We start from the raw sequence: 20,889 nt of genomic DNA, 5'->3' as shown, positions 1-20,889 counted from the left end.
AGTTAATATTCACTTCAGGATCACAGACCTGAGGCAAATATGTCATTGTTAAATCAAACATTTTTATTGTGTTTCCTTAGACCTAAATATATATATATACTTGCTGTTACTCTAAACGAAGGCTGGTGATCCAGTTGATAACCTTTTGGGGGTTTTAAGGATGTCTTTAAAATTAAGGCCTTAAAAATGTTGAGATCTTATATTAAAAATGACAATTTGAGCCTTGCAGATTCATGTCCACAGGTGCCCAAATAAAAAAAAAGGGGGGGGTGCAAGGGGCAAGCTTGTTGGTGTGTTATAAAATAACTGACTTATCATCGGTGTGCTGACAGGTGATGTGTAATTAAATCACTGTTGTAATATTAATAATGAGTGAGTCTGCACAAAGGAATTTCATACAGCTAAACTAGCTCAACAACTAGAGGCAATTAAGAAATATATCCACATTCGTGATTCTGTCAAATGGCAGATACAACAGCATCAGGAAGCTCAAGTGGCATTTACAGAAGGTAAAGAGCCGCTATACTTGTTATCTTTTTAGGGATGTGCTTGGATTTTGCCCTCAAGCTGGAGCAGTCATAGGATATATAATAAATCGCCACGGTCGGAATTTATCCCCAAGCTGGGGTAATCGATGGGTAAAGTCTTATCCACAGTCGGGGTTTTATTCAAGCTTCAGGTACAAGTTTTTGTGCATCTCCATGCCCTTGCATAAAACACAGTCACACGTTTTTTTATATAGATATTTTTCAGTTGTAGACAGGAATAATAAGTATTTGTGAGTGTTTGAAATGAATGGGTTCATTATGAATTGAGTGGCACTACATTTCAAAAGCAAAATTGGATTGAAATGCAAGAACTGTAGTACGGAATTAGTGTTGGTTCTGGATCGTAGAATGGAATTGTGTGTGTGTGATTGGATTTTTAACGTAGCTTGAATAATTTTTCAGTCATATTGCTACGATGTCTGCAGTGTGGCAGTTTATAGTGATGTATAGCACTGGGGCATCATGCTGCAAACATGTAGTATGATGTTGCACCCAGTCACATTATCCTGACACCAGGCCGATCAGTCCTAACACTAACCTCTTAATGCTGAGCGTCTAGCGAGGTAGCTGTTAATACCATTTTTGTAAGTCTTTGGTATGACTTGGCTGGGGTTTGAACCCATGACCTCCCGCTTCTGAGGCGGACGCTCTAACCACTAGGACACCGGAGTGGTCAGAATGGAATTGTAACAATTACAATGGAAGCAATTTGTATTATGCTTGTTGGGGCATTCCTCACTGATGGCTGTCAGTGACATCATCATGGGAATGTGTAACAGCCACATTTTGTAAGAACAAGGTGTAGTTGGTGAACAATACAGACACTTTTCTGCCATTTCCACTGGCATCATCTCATATGATGTTATTTAAAAAAACTTCCTACAACATACTCACAACATATAAAACCTATATGCAAATCTGATGAAAGCTGCTTGTGTTTCTGAAACACATATTCCATACTGGTGGCAAGAATGTCCAAATCTACATTACAAAAATGAAAACATTACCATCCATCTAGGAGCTGCAAATGTATGAAATCCTCTTGTTGGGTAGTTTTACTAACAGGCTTTACAGCAGGGCCTTCCATTAGATTTAAATGTGGCAGGTAAGTTGACAAAGTAGGGTGGGGGGTTGGGGGGACCTACCCCAATGGGGATAATTCATTTTTTTTTTAAAGTAGCATGGTGTAAAGTAAAAGTAGATGGGCTGATAAGGAATCCACTGAATTTACAGACTAAAGGTTCAGACATTTGTTTTTAAGAGAAAAATGAAAGAAGGAAACAATACAACAGATATTTTAATATGACTTTAATGTTTATTTTCTAGATTTAATTAAGATTATGAATCAGAATCAGTCTCCAACTCCACTGTAAAGTTTATCTATTACTTCTTCTGCTCAGGCACCTGCAAATTAAAACAAAATTGTAATGCTTAAATAAAGTCATATCATCTCAGCACTAGTTACATATGCAGAAGTCATGTTAATCAGCATTATAAAAATGTATGAAATTTTCTTCACTGCACTTGTGCTTCCCTTACTATCGTTAAGCCATGATACAAGATAACTTTGCACTTACTTGTCATTTCTGGCAAGTGGATGGTGCAATCAATTTGCACAAAGATGAATTTATTTCATCCAAATATTTCATGTGAATAAAAATTCCAAATGGAGGCACTTGTCCGATCAGACAAGATATATGCATATTGTAGTTAGCTGGACTCTAGCTCTGATAGTCCTGGGCAATAGGATAAGCTGATTTTGTTATCAGTTTAGAAATGCATCCGCTTTGCAAATACTATGCTTTAAAAGACGAAACTGAATCCAATATTGATGAAATAAGAGTCATTTGGATTACCTTGTTTTTTATCATTCTGCGTTGGTTGGGTGCATATTTGAGGGTCTCTGATATGGTCTCTTCCATTCCATTTGCCTTTGCTTTGCCATTAGTTTTCAAGCAGGCTTCTGCAAGAGTAATACAATGTTTTAAAATAAGTTTCACAACAAAGGATGCATTGCATTTTTCTAAATGCCAGCAATAATCAATGGAATATTTTTAAAACATGTACTTTGAAATGTGTCTCAAGTTACTTTATCAATTCATTTAAAAATCTCTGGCAAGTCACATGAAAAACACAATTTAAATCAAGCCATACTTACTTATCAAAACCTGACATATCACAAGCTCTTGAAATGCTTTTTTCCCTTTACGTCCCTTTGGACTATACTCTGGCCAGTCTTTTTGTTTTAAGCTTTTTCATCATCCTGCAGACACTATCCCCAATTGTAAACCTGCCAAGGGAGCTCAAGTAGCATATCTGAAAATAATAATAATAATGATATTACTATTTTTTGATTTTGATATTATTATTAGTAGTAGTATTTCATGATCGATGTGACAAAATATGCTTGTATATAGTTATTTTTTGCCATGGTTTTGCAAGCAAATTTAATTTCTCTAACTTGAAAAAAATTTGATAACATTAACTATGCAACACAATGTACTAATAGCAATTATAAACCAAATTAACCACCGTGAATCTATTAACTTCATAAATGACATTCACTCAAGGATTGAATTAAAGTAGCCACATAATATGTAATAGTGTATATGTAGTAAAATACCTGTTACATGTTCATCTCTAAACATGTTTTGGCCTACATCCGTAAGACAAAACAGCCGACCACTACATGTTCACCCCACCCCCAAAAATAATTATACAGACACTGCAGAACTTGCATAATGCATATTGAGGTTCACAACAGCAAATAAAGGTTATAACAGTTTTTTTAAATAGAAAATAAAGCCCCAATTTACCATCTTCTTGGAGAGTTTGGGATTCTCCTCCAACCTCTGGCAAAGGCCCTCTAGTTCCTCCACTGAATCACATGGCATTGCAAGAATTTCTTCTCTATATTCTGTGTCTGGGCCTTGTGTATGAACTTGGAGGGCCAGCTGCTCCAACAAATTCTCAATATTTGTGTCCAGTTTCATAAGTACATTGAACTGGAAATCTGTAACAGATTTGTGATGAAATTAGTTTTGAAAGATCAAGATCATTATTATAAACTCCTTAAAAAGATCTGTGAACATGGGTTTAACAATGAAATATATTTATGAAATGAAATACATGGTTTTTGTACAGTTTATATGAAAACTTTTCCCTATAATCCTTTATCTTTTTATTCCCTGGATATGTTGTTTCACTGCTGGTGTCTGTAAAGTCTGCATTCAATGTAGATGGTTTAGGCGTCTGACTTACACAAGACAATGGTATACATCAGAAAGAAAAATAAAAAAACCAATGGAATGATGAACAGTCGACACATCAATGAAAAACAATTCATTGTTTATTTGCACAAATAAGTCTTGAACAGTATGTTTTATGACCTATAATTTAATTAATTAACATCTCACAATGTTCTGATATAACAGTATCTAAGCTACAAGAGCTTGTGCTTTCATGTCATAATCTTCCATTTTGCAAACAAATTTTGATGTTGAATCAATGTATATGACCTTAGCATTGAACACTAACATTCAAAATGTCTACAAGATGACAAGACTATTATCAACTGAAGTGACAACAAACCAATGAGTTTTACGTGCATTGAACATAAGCATTTTTAAATGCTACAAAATGTGTTTTTAGTGTATGGCCACAAATTACCCAACATTTTGTCAAACATAAAACAGTTCTACTACCTTAGATGAGAATTAAATTCATAAATACAGTGTATAATTGACCTACTCGTATTTAGAGAGCTGTAAATGAAATAAGAGATTATATAAAAGTCAACACCTGTAGTATTTGTTTCATTATTCTATAATGTACATTTTTTTTCCATCCTCAATACTTACTACTTGCAGAGGAACTGGCAGAGAGAAATCTTTATATTCTCCACTCCAGAGTGGATGGGGATGGTGATGGTGTTGTCCTTCTGGATGCAGCTAAGAGTATAAAGATTATCACTACTCCTTAATTGCAGTAAAAAAGAAACAAAGAAATCAGACTGGATTTTTTGGCATGTAAACAAAATGCATACTGGTTGCAATGACCACTGTATATAAAGCAGTGATACAATATATCACAAAATGCATTCTTTTTTAACAAAACATCTAATCTCATATATACAGCATCATGAGTAAGTAAGTACTCTTAAACACGTCTTATTAAACAGACAGAAAAATGATGAAATTTATACATACTTTTGATAAAGAATTTCCAATTGTGGCATGGTATAAAAGCAATTGATAAAAAATAAAAAGAGACCAGATAAACTAAATAGAACATACCAGCAGGATAAGAGGAAATCTTGGAGTCTGCAAAATACTCTCCATTTCAGGAGGTTTTGGATGAGATGGCTGACCAGAAAGGTTTCCACTTGAGATTTTCATCTTTTTTCAGTTCTTCATTTTCATCTGAAATGTCAATGAGAACTTGTAAATACTGTATGAGTCCTTGAATACACTGACTCCTTGTGACATACAGGGTTTGCAGAACAATCGCTAGCAATATTCACCACTTTTAAATCCAGCTGGTGAATTTTCACCATGAAATGCATCCGAATGCAGTGAATAATCCTGGATTAAAGACAAAATAGTGTACAGAAATGTGCAATAAATTAGTCAAGCTCCAGACAAAACAAAGATATGATTTATCTCTGATTCATAATGACTTTTCTTGTGCTACACATTTTACCAATGCAAATTACATTGAATTTTGTAAATTAAATGGTACAATTAAGATATGTATGTCAAAAAGATTACTAATCTTCAGCTTTCCAATTAATGCTAAACACAAGTATCAAGTCATGTATTTAGTCTCTGACCACCAATAAATGCATTTTTAAGTAATCATCCTAGAGTGCACCAAAGTCATGTGAACTTGATCCAATTCCAACATTACTGCTGCTTGAGTGCTTAGATCCAGTATTGCCTTCACTAACTGATGCTATTAATACCTCTCTCTCATCAGCATAATTTCCATCATTTTTCAAAACTCCCATTGTAAAACCTCTGCTGAAGAAACTAACACTACACCATAAGGATTTAAAGAACTACTGCCTGGTTTCTAATCTCCAATTCATATAAAAAAATCTTACAAAAGGTTGTTCAATCCCAGCTTGCATCTTGTCTGAATTCAAACAGTCTTTTTAGCAATGTACAATCTGCATATCGCCCTTGCCACAGGACACAAATTGTGTCTGCAAATAGATTACACTCCAGCCCAGTTGATCTATGTTGTGGTGTTGCACAGGGGTCTGTTCTTGGACCTGTTCTCTACACTCTATACACTCAGCTGCTCTCAAGTGTCATAGATCATCATCCAGTGTCTCACCAATTGTACACTGATGACACCCAAATATACAAATCTAGCCACCCAACTGAAGTTGATGCTACCATCCAAGGTGTAGAGATGTGCATTTCTGATGTGAAATCATGGATGACTTGTAACAAGCTGCAGATGAATGATGATAAAACTGAGGCCATTCTGATTACAACACAAAGACTTTCTCATTCACATCCTGTACCTCACACAATAAATATCAGCAACACCAACATTAAATTCACACAATCAGTACAAAACCTAGGTGTTACTCTGGACAGTACTCTCACATTGCACCAACATGTCATGAACATATGCAAGGCTGCATATCTTGAGCTGAGACGCATCAGCTCCATTCTCAGATATCTTTCAGCTGATGCCACTAAAACACTTGTGTGTTCATTACTACTTTCAAGACTGTACTATGGTAACTCAATTCTGTCTGGTTCATCTTAATATCTACTGCAGAGACTTCAAAAAGTTCAAAACATAGCTGCTTGGATCATACTTAGAGTACCACAATCAGAGCACACCTCCCCGCTGCTCTGTACCCAACACTGGCTATCCATTCGATCCAGAATGAAACACAACATTAGTTCTCTGTGCTACGTTTCACTGACAGACTCTAGTCCAACATACCTATCCGACCTCACCTATGTGTACACACAAGCAAGATACTTACACTCCTCTTCCGACAATCATATACTCATTATTCTCACTATGAAAACAAAGTCACATGGACAGCATTCTTTTGCATACCAGGGCCCAGCAACATGGAATGAATTGCCCACTGAACTTAGACACAAAGACGCAGTGATCCCATTCAAGAGTGCTCTCAAAACTACTTATTCTGACTACAAAAACAAACTTAATGACTTAATAATGTTAACTACCTTAAATATTCTCAGCATGTTTTTATGTTTTCTAATTTCATGGTGTTTGTTTTTGTAATCATATCATTGTGTATGTTTTTATGTTGTCTAATGTTGCAAAGCGCTTAGAGCTTCTAAAGATTAGGCGCTATACAAAGTCCTCATTATTATTATTATTATATTTAGCTTGGATGAATATTTTTTAAATCAGTGGCCAAAACTAAAAAATGGGATTTTGTTTTATGATCATAAAAGTATGTTGGACACCATCCATGATGTACAATGCTGTCTGACATTTCTATGCACCTAAGGTTTCCATCTCAAATATTAAAGCAAAATGCTTACCGAATTTGACAGATTGACGAAAATAAAAAAAAAGCAATGCTTACCATTTGAAAAGAGGCAATTGTCACTAGAATATTCTATTCAAAATGATATTAATTTTGGACACAGGGGATACCACCTCCATGTTTTCCTGACTCGTGATATGTCGGCCTATTCTGTGCACAGCTTTAAAAGATGTAATGTTTATCCATCGAGCTATAGAAATGAAATACATTTACTGTAGACTGTTTCTGTCAGCAGTTAAGTTGAGTAATTAGGTCAGGTTTATAGCTAGTTTACAAAATTCAATGTAGAATGCCAATAAATGACAAGATATATTTTTGCAAACTAAAGTGATCTTGAAAAAAAATTAGTAAAGTTTAACATTTTATAAAAAATAAGCTATTATGTGGAAAAGAAACAACAATGAAATAGGATGCAATGTGTTTACGTCTAGTTTTGGAAGGTACCGTCTCTAAGGTACCGTCATAATTGTACCGTAGTTTAATGGGTGGAAAGGCCATTGAAAGGTAAGGGCAGTGCGGAGACCATCGAGTATGTTCCAGAATAGCTGAATCTTTGTAGATACATAGATCCATTCGTAACTTCAGTCTGCAAGCGAAACACTGTACTTCGTATCCCAATCCTGACTCAGGTCCGAAGTAGACAAATCCTGTTCTAGCTAAAACATACGAAGAAGGTAATCCTTCCCTATCCGTAGGCCATTTTTGAAACGTGTCCAATCGACGGGCACAATCACAATAGTCAGGTAAGAAGACTGGAAAATGGTAGGGTTTGAACTTGGAGTTCTCACTGGATTTCTCACTCGATTCTTGCTGTGGCGAAGTCATCCTTCTGGTGGGTGGCTATCCTCTTACAACCAATGTTTTATACCGACATGTCCATACGGCAAAGTAAAGTGGGTGGGAAGCCGCACTCGCTTCTGCTACACGATTTGATAGACTTTTTCCAAGGGTCGACTGATGATGTGGTGTGTGGGTAAATGTACAATCTTGTTGGGTTGATAGGTGGTCACTTTCTCTAGACTGCAAGGCTTCTTTCAATACGCCAAAGTTGACCACTCGACTGGTACGATAATTCAGAGTAAGTCCTTTCACTTTACACTTCGTGTGCACTTCTCCTTGTTTGTCCCAGTATTCGTAGCCGTAATTTTTGGGACCGCCACTGACGAAACTTAGAATCTTGTCATCGGGGTGCTCGTCTGTCCAGGCTCCTAAACGGTCTCCTTCGATGTCAGGGTGCTGTTGACTCGGGTGATCGATATAAATGCAACTGTCCATGTCAAAGTACAAGACACGTTCCCCTAACAGTTCTAAAGCTTCGTACAATTTTAAGCGAGCATGAGCTGTCATGTAAGCTGCAATGATGACATTTCCAAAGGGGTCATCTTCTACAAAGTTCAGATCTTCTTCGTAATTCACCAAGATCAAATCCTCACGAACGACGTCATCGTGTTTCATGAATTTGGCTTTGTCGTGAATCATCTGAAAGTAGCGGGAAGGTTCGGTCAAATACTCCATCTTGGGTAAACACGGTCATTGTGCCATTTTACCCCACAAGCAATTTAACATCACTTTGGCAAACGATCGCCTGCCTTCGTTTTTCTCAATGTGATCTTAAGTAATGCCTTCTTGTGCCCAGAATTTCTCTCTGAATGTCTTTTGGTCTTCGGGAGTGTGACACCAGGACAGATAGCCACTGGCTTCTTGCTCAGTTTCAAAAAGGCATCCACGTAGTCTGCGAAAATGCCTTTCTGCGTGGGGTCACCCTTGTGGAATTATTGTGTCTTGGGAAAGTGGCAAATTTCAGAGCTTTGAACAATTCTACGCTGACCCATGTCCCCGTCAAGGCCCGTTCTTCCTGGGTGTGATGACAAGGTTGATCTTGGTTGCACGTTTCAGCACAAGTACGGCACAAAGGAAACATAAGTTTGCCTTGGCAATGGCGAAGTAAGACGGGATGGTATAGGTTCGTGGGAGGCAAAACTTTGCACTTGATCAAGCCTTCGTATTGTCGAATGTTTTTTAGGTCGATGTGTTTGGTGAACAATTGTGGGTGCCCTGCAGGAAAGCAACAATATTTGCACACGTAGGGATACAGTGAACACACGTCCAAGTATTTGATTTCTTCTCCTTTCTCTTCATCAGCTTGGTACAGCAAACAGGTGGCATTGGTCCTTCCTCCGTACAAACTATCACTTGGGTTCAGGGGGTCCATGAACTGGTAACATTCCATGAGGCGTTTAAACTCGGGATCGGTGTTCAAACGGTGATTGTATTTGTGTTCCCACATTTTCACCACTTGGTATCCTTCCTGTTCTAACTTTAGGCGTCGCTGACAAATGGCCTGGTACAAGTCTTCCATGGTTTGTTGTCAGAACTGATTTTTAGTGCCGCGGTCAGGGTAACAGACGGGACATCCGTGAAATAAGCAACCGTTAAACTCGTACATGATCTTGGGGTTTTCTAAGTCCCAGCCATCGACCGAATGCATTCCGATGATCTTTTCGCCCTGTCCGTTGCGGGCATGCTGAATCCATTTGTCTTCTTTGTCGCACAAGTAATGCAACCAGCATGGGGCTTTGACCGAGTATTGACGTTTGACATAGTTGGTCGTTTGAGGACTGATGACAGCCACAGTGTTTTCAAGCATGAATCGTTGTCGGTAGACTAAGGAACACGCTTTGGCAATGGTGCAAGCCTCTTTTAAATGATCAACCCCTCCGTGTTCCATGAACAGTTCACGAAATTTTCCACAGCATCGCCGTAAAATGTCCACGTCGGAACGACGATACTTTAGCATTTCTTCCTGAAAGTCGAAAGGGTCGGAGGCGTGAGCCTGGTACCAAGCGTAGAAAGTTTCTCGTTCGGTACGCATGTTGTCAGGGTCGTAATAGTGAGCCTGAGGCAAATGGGGTAGAACGGCGTGTTGATTGGCTTCTGTATTGAAAAAGTGTGGAAAGTACCCTTTAGCCATTTCTGTCATTCCAAACATTTTAGGCATTCGACTCAAAGGCATGGCTAAGTAGCTCATCGAATCTTTAAACTGCACTTGTCCCACTTGCATGAAAATGACTTTGGCTCCGTTCAAAGTGACTTTAGGACGCTCGATGCCACGTTCCGTATAACATCTCAAAAGAAACTGTCCATCGTATCCGGAGAAATTGTGAGCCATCACCGTGGCATGGTGATGACATTCTCCATAATAATGTTCGATGTCCTCTTGGCTCCACGTCTTGTCGATGGGGTCTAAGACCCATTGTGTGAAATCGGCTAGTGTGTTCGGTTCTTGAAAGATTTTTTCACGCCCTCCAGGAATCTTACTGCAGTGAGGGCAATAACTCAAGATAGGTTCTTGAATCACTTCTCGCACGCTCGATGAGCCACGCAGAAATTAGGAATGTGAATACCGGTCTCTTGCATGCATTCGAAATCGAAAAAGATGAAATTGCCTTTCTTCTTCTTGTGACCATCCTCTTTCTCTGGTTGGGATTGGTATTTTTGCATGTAGCATTGGTGTTCCAAGTCCACGATGCAGTGACAAATGTGACATTTTTTCTTTCCTGAACATACGTGTGCCTTGGTACTGTTGATACATAGACCTTGTCCACACATTGGGCACAATCTCAGGAGTTGACAAGCACATTTCTTCTGTGAACTTTGCATCTTCAGATGTTGTTGGTAACAGGCAGGGCTGACAAATGTGCGCAGACAAGCAGGACAATGCACTGGTTCTTGCCCTTCGCTCAGACAGGGTTGAGAGGCCAAACATCCTGAGCATTCCGATCCACAATGTTTGTGTTGCTCTCGATTATTATAACCATCATAAGTCACATTTCTCACAGTAATATTTGTATCCCAGGAATCCAGTGATAGTGGTAATGGTATCGAAATGGTCATCGTGATGATAGAGGTGAATGTATTTTCCATCCTTAAAGTCTTTCCCTCGAAACAACAGAGACCCGCGCACTTCTTGAGGGTGCACTTTCAAGGTGCATCGTGGAGCTAGGGCATCTTGCAATTTTTGCATCTCAGGAATGCCACAGGATGTGTCTTTGGACAGGCATGCTTGTTGTAACAGAAGTTCTGCTTCATTTCGTTGTTTGGCTCGGTTCGATTTTCGAATGTTCTCCCAGGCTCTTTTCCATTCTACCGTGTCGTTCTTGTCGGCATAGGTTCATCCCACCACGATGGCTCGGGCTAAACACATGCGGTCTTGAAAATTGTTAATTTGGACAAGACTTGTTTTGGTAATGCGAAGGTTGTTGACCAATAAGGTCTTTCTGCATTGTCCGGTCCCTTGAGGAGGAGAGACGTGGGTCATGTCCAGTGTGGCTTTTCCATCGGTGATGTCAAACTGGTCATTAGATTGTTGCACGTGTTGAATCTTGTCCATGACTTTGGAAGTGGTCAATTCTGCAGGGCTGCTAAACTCGATCCAAACAAGGGATTTCAAGCCGTCATGTTGTATGGAAAGTCTCAAGCGATCATCTTCTTTGGGTTGACATTGTCGCTTGAGTGTGGTGAGCAAAGAATCCCACATGAACCCTTCTGCTTTCTCTAACAGTACTTCAGACTTGAAATCTTTAAACTTCACTGTGAATTTGTAAGCCGTAGTTCTAAATTTTCTAGAGGGACGCTTTTCCGTCTCTCGAATGTCATAGTACTTTTCAGGGTTGACTAAGGGTGGTAAACTTTGTTTAGAGGGTTTGGATTCTGGTTCACTCATGTCCTCTTCAAAATCACTGGCATGAATTTGTGCCAAGACTTCAGCCCTGGTACGAGGCGATAGATCACGTTTCTGCCTCTTACTTTCTTCTTCTTTCTTCTCAAATGAATTGGATCATTTCATCTCGATAGCAAAAAGTCAAATGACTAAAGTTTAAACACCATGGACTAATTTATAGTCATAGCAGACCAGCGTATATAAAGGGTATGTGTCTTGTCCTTTCACTATTCATTTCACTCTCAAACTGAGCACAACGATGGAAGAGACTACCAAGATCGAACGTTTCATCAGAGCTTTGCGAGGGTTCATTAGAAAATTCTCTTCAGACCAGCCGACGGACTACTCTCCTTCCTTTCAAGATAGAAGTCAAGATACTTGCTATATCTGTCAGAAGAAAGGGCATTGGTCTTCAGAGTGTCCAGACCGTCAAAAAAAAAAAAAGGGGTTAGAAGAGACAAAAGTCAAGATACCTGTTATTATTGTCAAGAAAAAGGACATTGGTCACCAGACTGCCCAAAAAAGAAACAAGAGGAGTCAGAAGAAGAGAGGGATTCTTCAGAGGAAGAGGAAGAAGAAGAGGAAGAAAACAGACAGGTGAAGAAAAAGAAACAGGAGAAGAAAAGAAGGGAAGAAAGTGAGAAGGAAGAGGAGGAAAAGACTATGACGGTGAAGAAATTAAAAAAACAGAGAGTGAACAATGAGACAGAATAAGTCTATGAACTTTTTAAAGTGCTCTGTTGTGAATTGTGAATTGTAAATATTTATAAAAGAATAAATTAATTATAAAAGGTAAGTGTCTTTGGGTTTTGATTTTAAAATAAGAACCTACACTCACGCACACTCATACACAGACAGGTACTATTGGGCAAAATGGTTTTTTTTAGTTATTGGCAATTGAAAGTCTATCTCTTTTCGAGAGACGTGGATGGCCCTGAAAAGGGCCTTTTTTGGTGTAAGGGGTGAGTTTAAACAATCAACTTTAACTGTCTTAAGCCTTTGCCATGGCCAAGGCCTACTTCTGGACTGCGTACTGTTGATGATGATTTCGTTGAAATCACTAAGGGTGGTGCAGTAGGCGTAGTCACAGGGTTGGAGTGTTTAGCTTGGGAAGGTCGTATTCTCTTCGGCCGTAATAAAGAAGTCTGATACATTGTTTCAGACTTCTTAACTCCGCTAAAATGTCTAACAGTACCGTGACCGTTTGATTTTGACACCCTTGTTTCTTTGCTGCTGCTTCTTCTTCTTGTTGTTTTTTTTCTTACCTCTTCTTCTTGCTGCTGTTGCTGTAGGAGAAAAGCTTGTTCCGCTTCCTTTTGCTGTTGTATAAATTTCTCCAATTCTTCTTTCTGTCTCTGTCTAAAATTTTCCATGTGCGGTAATGAAGGAGAAGGTGACGAAGGTTCAGGAACAAATTCTTGCAAGGTAAAAAAATCCACAAAATCCCAATTCACCTCTTCTGAAAGTAAGTCTGGGTTCCCTTGGGTAGTCTCCACCATCAGTGCACCCAAACTGATCGTTTTCTGAGTTTCCGTCATGTTGAAAAACTGTCGCTTAGATTGACTGCGCACAGGCGCTAGCGAATCTATATAGACTATGTGACGTCACAGACTGCTCTCTTCGGATTGGACGTGGGCTGACTGAATTTTGTAACGCGTGTTTGGATTGGTCAACAAACTCAATCCGTTTCAATCCTTCCTCCCCCTATAAATAAGTACAGTTCACTGCATTCCTTCACCTGTTACTCAGCACCCCAACATGTGGACCGACGTACAATCTTCAACGCTTGTGTCTTCGATGATGTTCCGGACGGACATATCAATGTATGTCCGATCCAACTGGACAGTTATCCACAGGACAGACACCAGCCTTTGGATGCGAAGAATCTTATGTGGAGCATCAAGGATGCCTCAAAAGAGTCTTAATCTATGGTCCTGCAGTCAGACGCAGCCTAAGGTCAAGAAGAAGATGTCACAGATGCCCTTTATGTTAAGGGTATATTAACATAAAACCAAAGGCCCTTTTCAGGGCCATTCCTATCTCTCGAAAAGATCTTGACTTTCAAATGCCTACCCCTTTTTTTATTTTTTTGTTTAAAAAAATAAAAAAAAAATAGAGACCCTTCCCTGTTTCAATTTTCGCTTGTTCCATTTTCATAGACCCATCAGGTCGGGACCTTATTAAAATAGGGTCCCGACCCTGTTGCATTTCCCCTAGTCCCAAGACAGTCCCACGATTTATTCCCCATGTTCAATTTCCCTTGTCCCTAGAGTGAATAGTTTTTTTTCTTTCTCCCATGTTAAATTCCCCTTGTCCCTAGAATGGATATTTTTTTTTCTCCCATGTTAAATTACATAGTCCCCAGAGTGGATATACCCTTTTTAACATGGAAGTTCCCTAGTCCCTAGACCGTCCCTATTCACTACTACCATTGTCATTACCAGCCTGAAACCCAATTTAATGCCATTTGTATAAATTCATTTCAAATAAATATTATGATATAGTTGAAGTGTAAAGTCAAGCAAGTATTCTGTTTGCAGATTTTACATTTTAGATATTATAGTAAAGTCATATTTTCTCTTGTTTAGTAAACTTTATTGCAACTGGTTCCAAAATAGTAAACCTTATTTAATGTTCATTCACCAGAATAGGTATTAATACAATCCCGAATTAACTGTATGGTACTAAAATATACCCTGATCTTGTGTGAGATTGTAATATACAGAACTATACCTCAAGACAACAATAATATATTGAATTTATATTGTATCAAGACTGTCATGGTTATGAAATCCAACTATATTCAGGTTTTTTCATAATAAATGATCATCTTGTGCTATGGTTGAAAAGAAATCAAAGTTCAGTTTAACTCCATTCTCTCCACATTTGTCAGTTGTCAAGAGGCATACTCATCCTCAGTGTTATAGTAAAATGTAATCTTATTTGGATCAATCTTGGTGGTGTAATATATGAATGGAGAAAGAATATTATCATCCAGATTAAAATATGTTTTATTCAGACTCTACTAAAATTTTTAGTTGGATATGGGTTACGGAGCCTGATGTGTACGAACAAAGCAATGTGTACCATGACCTTTTTAATTTAACATTTTAAACTCCTGCAGAAGAGATTTTTTAGATCCATTAAACTGTATTAACAAAAACATTTCTTCAGTATGATTTTCATTTACTTAGTATTGACAAAACTCATATTTTAAAGTTGTTGTTTTTTTGTGTTTGGTTTGGCCTTTTATGGTAAACCAACACAAGTAAGTTATTTAGTGCCAAGGCACTTTAAGTATAGTGCCTTGCCCAAGGACACACCATGGTAGCTAACCCAGGTTGGTCTGATGGTAGAATTTGAACCTACCTTATTTCACAGGTCCAGAAAGCTAACCACTGAGCCACTACAGCTCCCCATCTTATAGTGGAATGCTGGTATACTTTATGATCAAGAAGGATGGGTTGGGGTATGCATGTTGCATCTGAAAAAAGTGATGGAATTTTTTTTTACATAATATTTTAGTCATACAATATGAATCATTTTCTATAGATTTAAGATGTATCAGATCAAGTTAAGAAAAATCATATATTCTGTTTCCTGGGAATGTACTAAAATTCACTGTTATTGTTTGATTTTTTGGTAGTAAGCTTACTTGGTATTTTTTTCTTTTTAACTTGAATACCTAATTTGTTAACATCCTATTCTAAATCTTCATAGTTCTGTCTATTAAGTGACAACTGTTGATACATGTAGGGAAGTTTTTGTTTATATCTTTTGATTTTTGTGATTCTGGAAGTTGCAGTATTTGTTGTTGTATTATTAACCATTTCAGTAATTTAATGAATGCAGAGTATACTGTTCTATAAATGAAATTAAAGTGAAAATAATGTAAAAGTATGTTTCACTGCAAATATAAATTGTTTAAAATAATATATCATTTATCATATGACTATTCAATTGTGGTAACTAGTATTCCATCCAATATCTATATATTAAAATATGTCTTTTCATACAGCTGGTGATCATTTAGATACAAGTCCAATTGAACATAATCAAATTATCAATGCAGGTGTTTTTATTAGTAGTAGTATTGCAAGTATAAGTGTTAGTATTAAGATTTCATATACAGGTATGATAAGTGTATCATAATAGTAGTAAAGTGGGGCACATTAGGGACAATGGGACTTAGCATTAAAAAGACCCCTGGGTTAGATTAGGGACAATGGAAATTTAACATGGAGAGAAATCATGGGTCACTTTAGGGACAATGGGAATTTAACATAGAGTTTGGGTCTGTCTAGGGACAAGGGAAATTAACATGGGGAATAGAGTTTGGGCTTTTGGGATTTTTTTAAAAATTTTTTTAAATTTAAATTTAAATTTAAAAAAGGGGGGGGGTAGGCAATGGAAAGGCTGTCACTTTTTGAGAAATATGGCTGGCCCTGAAAAGGGCCTTTGGGTTTATGTTAATGTATTCATTAACATAAAGGGCACCGCATTGATCGTCTTCTTGTCCTTAGGCTGCGTTTCACTGTAGGACCGTAAATCAGGACTCTTTTGAGGCATCCTTGTCTTTCTACGTAGATCCCACGTATCCACAGACTGGTGTTTGTCCTGTGGACAACAGTCCACTTGGATCGGACATACATGGGTATGTCCGTCCGGAACATCATGGAAGACACAAGCGTAGAAGATTGCACATCGGTCCACATCTTGAAGCGACGAGAACAAGTGAATCAATGCACTGAACTGCGCTTATTTATAGGTAGAGGCAGGATTGAAACGGATTGAGTTCATTCACCAATCCAAACACGCGTTACAAAATTCAGTCAGCCCGCATCCAATCCGAAGAGAGTAGTATGTGACGTCAGTTGGTCTATATAGATTCGCTAGCGCTTGTGTGCAGTCAATCTATGCGACAGTGATTCAACATGACGGAAACTCAGAAAACGATCCATTGGGGTGCACCAGCAGGGGAGACTGCCCAAGGGAACCCGGACTTACTTTCAGAAGAGGTGAATTGGGATTTTGTGGATTTTCTTACCTCGCAAGAATTTGTTCCGGAACCTTCGTTACCTTCTTCATTACCGCAAGTGGAGAATTTTAGACAGAGACAGAAAGAAGAATTGGAGAAATTTATGCAACGACAAAAGGAAGCGGAACAAGCTTTTCTCCTACAGCAACAGCAACAGCAACAAGAAGAGGTAAGAAAAAAAACAACAGCAACAACAGCAAGAAGAAGTAGCAGCAAAGAAACAAGAGGGTGAAAATCAAACGGCTACGGTACTGTTGGACATTTTAGCGGAGTTAAGAAGTCTGAAACAAATGTATCAGACTTCTTTATCACGACCGAAGAGAATACGACCTTCCCGAGCTAAACATGCCAACCCTGTGACTAAGCCTGTCGTACCACCCTTAGTGATTTCAACCCAATCATCAGAAGTAGGCCTTGGCCATGGCAAAGGCTTAAGGCAGTTAAAGTTGATTGGTTAAACTCACCCCTACACCAAAATAAAAAGGCCCTTTTCAGGGCCACCCACATTTATCGAAAAGAAATACAATTTCAATTTGCCAATAACTCAAAAATAAACCCCACCCATTTTACCCTTATAGGACGTGTCTGTGTATGAGTGCGTGAGTGTAGCTTCTTATTTTAAAATCAAAACTCAAAGACACTTACCTTATATCATTCATGTATTCTTTTATCCATTTTTTACAATACAATTCACAATTCACCACAGAACACTTTAATTAAAAGTTCAATGACTTCTTCTTTCTCCTTGTTTAGTCTCTCTGTTTTTTGAATTTCTTCACCATTTTTTCCTCATTTTCTTCCCTTCTTCTTTTCTTCTCCTGTTTCTTTGCTTCTTTTAAATAGAATTGTCTTCTTTCTTCCTCTTCTTCCTCTGAAGAATCCCTCTCTTCTTTCGAAGAATCCCTCTCTTCTTCCGAAGAATCCCTCTCTTCTTCTGAAGAATCCTTCTTTTCTTCTGACTCCTCTTGTTTCTTTTTTGGGCAATCTGGAGACCAATGTCCTTTTTCTTTACAATAATAACAGGTATCTTGACTTTTGTCTTTTTTAGCCCCTGTTTTTTTTTTTTTTTGACGGTCTGGACACTCTGAAGACCAATGCCCTTTCTTCTGACAGATATAGCAAGTATCCTGACTCTTATCTCGAAAGGAAGGAGAGTAGTCCGTCGGCTGGTCTGAAGAGAATTTTCTAATGAACCCTCGCAAAGCTCTGACGAAACGTTCCATCTGGGTAGTCTCTTCCATCGTTCTCCTCGGTTTGAGAGTGAAATGAATAGTGAAAGGACAAGACACACCCTTTTTATATACGCTGGTTTGCCATGACTATAAATTAGTCTATGGTGTTTGAACTTGAGTCATTTGACGTTTTGCACTCAAGATGAAACGATCCTATTCATTCGAGAAGAAAGAAGAAGAAGAAAGTAAGAGGCAGAAACGTGATCTATCGCCTCGTACCAGGGCTGAAATCTTGGCACAAATTCATGCCAGTGATTTTGAAGAGGACATGAGTGAACCAGAATCCGAACCCTCTAAACCAAGTTCACCACCCTTAGTCAACCCTGAAAAGTACTATTCCATTCGAGAGACGGAAAAGCGCTCCTCTAGAAAATTTTGAACCACGGCTTACACCTACACGGTGAAGTTTAAAGATTTCAAGGCCGACGTACCCTTGGAGAAAGCAGAAGGGTTTATCACCGAGATGTGGGATTCTTTGCTCACCGCACTCAAGCGACAATGTCAACCCAAAGAAGACGATCGCTTGACACTATCCATAGATCACGACGGTTTGAAATCCCCTGCTTGGATCGAGTTTAGCAGACCCGCAGAACTAACCCCTTCCGAAGTCATGGACAAGATTCAACACGTACAACAATCTAATGACCAGTTTGACATCACCGATGGTAAAGCCACACTGAAAATGGCTCACGTGTCTCTTCCTCAAGGGACAGCGATCCATGATCGAAGATCATCTGTTCCAAGGACAGTTACCCAAACGTTTGATCGTTGGTATCGTCGAGAATACAGCCTTCAACGGAGCTGCCGAAAAAAATCCTTTCTACTTTCAACACTTTGGCGTGTCCAAAATCGAAGTCAGTCGCGATGGCAAGACCTTGTGTACCCGACCTTTCGAACCTGACTTTACCAAGAAGAATTACTTGAGATCGTACTTGTCCCTGTACGAAGCCACCGGACAGTTAGGAACCAATACCAGTCACGGTATTACGTACGAGGATTATGCAGGAGGCTACGCTTTGTGTGCTTTCGATTTCACTCCAGACCAAGGCAGCGACGAGGGACATTTCCACCCTGTAAAATCCGGCCAGATTCGTGTGGAAATTCAGTTTAAAGACCGAGACCCTGATGAAACGGTGAACGTCATCCTGTATGCAGAATTCGATAATACCATAGAAATCAACAGTTTGAGAGAAGTCATCCTAGATTACTAGAAACCATGGAAGACTGTTATCCCTCTTTACCTAGTGGAGAAACTTTTAGTCTTGCATTGTTGTTAAAAAATGTTAGAGTTGTCGTTAAGTGTTAAGTGATTTTTGAATAAAAAATGTTGTGTTTTGAAAAAATTGTTTGATGTTATATTGTTGGATTATTGTTAAAAATGTTAGAGTTGTTGTTTAGTGTTAAGTGATTTTTGAATAAAAAATGTTGTGTTTTGAAAAAAATGCCTTTGTCTTTTGTTTAGCTATAAGAATGTTGGATTGATGCTCTTTCATTTCTTACTATCCCTCTCATGACACTCACTAAACGTTGCGACTCAAAAACCGTGTGGGGATGTTTTCCTTCACGTCCGCGCTTTGACTTTAAGAACCGGGTTGTTTCCAGTCTAACCATCCATTGTCGACTCATCCTCCTAAGAAGATGTGCTCCAAACTAGCTAAACTCAACGAAGCCTACGTGAATTTGCATAGGGTCAAACACAGTCTGATACCGAAGCCAGAAGAAATAGAGAATGTGAGAATGTTAAAAATCACTGAAGACCTGATAGAAGAGCTCTTCAGAGAAGAAATGAACAGGGAAAAAGAAGAATGGACAGAAAAGTACAGACTTCAGAGACAGCAGCAACAACAACAACAAGAGCAGCAGCAGCAACTTGAAGCTGACAGAGGCTTTGTCGATTGTCGTATCGACACCAAAGAGTTCTTCTTCACTTTCCGAAGAAGCAGACCTATCGCCAGAAAATCTATCCTCAGAGGACATCGCATTCTTAGAAACTAAAAAGAATGCCATAGCAAACAAAAAAAAATAGCCCTTTTCAGGGCTACCCAATACTCTAGAAAAGAAATAACAATCGATTTGCCAATGTGTGTAGGTAGAGTAGTGTGAAAATAAACACTAACTCTTTTTTAAAAAAATGTGAGGGTATGTGTTTGTGTGTTTGTGTTTGTAAGTGGTTAAGTAAGTTGGTATGGACAGTAGATTAAAATGATGTCTTTTTTGTTTTTGGTGTTTGAGGTGTAAATTTGGGGTTAGATTGGATTGCTTTGCGTATGTGGATAGTCTACTGAAGTGATTTATAAAAAATTTTAAAATAGTGATAGGTAGCATAAAAAAGTGAATGAGTGTTTCTTTTAGGTCCGCGCGTTGTTGTTTTTTTTTTGGTTATGATCTAGGTAAGATCAATTTTATGTTTTTAGGGGGATGTTTTCCATCACGTCCGCGCTTTCACTACAAATTGAAACTCGCTGGGCAGTCTAGCTACCCTTGTTGATTGATCAACACAAGAATGAATAGCAGAATAAGCAAACTTCTTGAACTCCAGATACATCTGGAATATGTCAGGCGCCTGTTAAATGAACTGGCCGCGAAGGCTATAGTAGAAGAGGAAAGAATGAAGAACGAAGAGGAGAAGAGAAGACAGAGGGAAGAGGAGGAAAAGAAACTAGAAGAGAGGATGTCGTACAATATTCCCGAGACAGAGGATTGGGGTGTTGAAGCGAATCATCCTCCCTCTGCGCTCCCCAGAAGAAAGGTGAAAGGAGACTGGGGAAGAAGATGCGTGTGTGGCGCCAGGCCAGGAAGGT

The 20,889-nt window shown here is 38.7% G+C and overlaps 1 long non-coding RNA gene across 4 annotated transcripts in view; it reads right to left on the bottom strand.

The window, feature by feature from the left end:
* Positions 1-1,841: 1,841 nt before the first annotated feature.
* LOC149802136 (uncharacterized) overlaps positions 1,842-20,889 on the bottom strand; it is a 41,214-nt gene continuing 22,166 nt past the window's right edge. The window contains exons 3-8 of one of the 4 annotated variants that reach the window (XR_016420788.1): positions 15,188-15,302; positions 4,844-4,969; positions 3,365-4,498; positions 2,707-2,864; positions 2,405-2,511; positions 1,842-1,952 (exon numbers count right to left, since the gene is read on the bottom strand). This is a non-coding gene — a long non-coding RNA (uncharacterized LOC149802136). Of the gene's footprint in view, positions 1,953-2,404; positions 2,865-3,364; positions 4,499-4,843; positions 4,970-15,187; positions 15,303-20,889 lie in introns of all 4 variants that reach the window. The other 3 variants (XR_016420787.1, XR_016420790.1, XR_016420789.1) reach the window with 3 other exon arrangements.

Source organism: Sinohyriopsis cumingii, chromosome 4, assembly GCF_028554795.1.
Source record: "Sinohyriopsis cumingii isolate HCF-2022 chromosome 4, ASM2855479v2, whole genome shotgun sequence".
Classification (NCBI taxonomy): domain Eukaryota; kingdom Metazoa; phylum Mollusca; class Bivalvia; order Unionida; family Unionidae; genus Sinohyriopsis; species Sinohyriopsis cumingii.
Note: the sequence above shows the minus strand (reverse complement) of the source record. Positions and strands in the feature narration are given on the sequence as shown.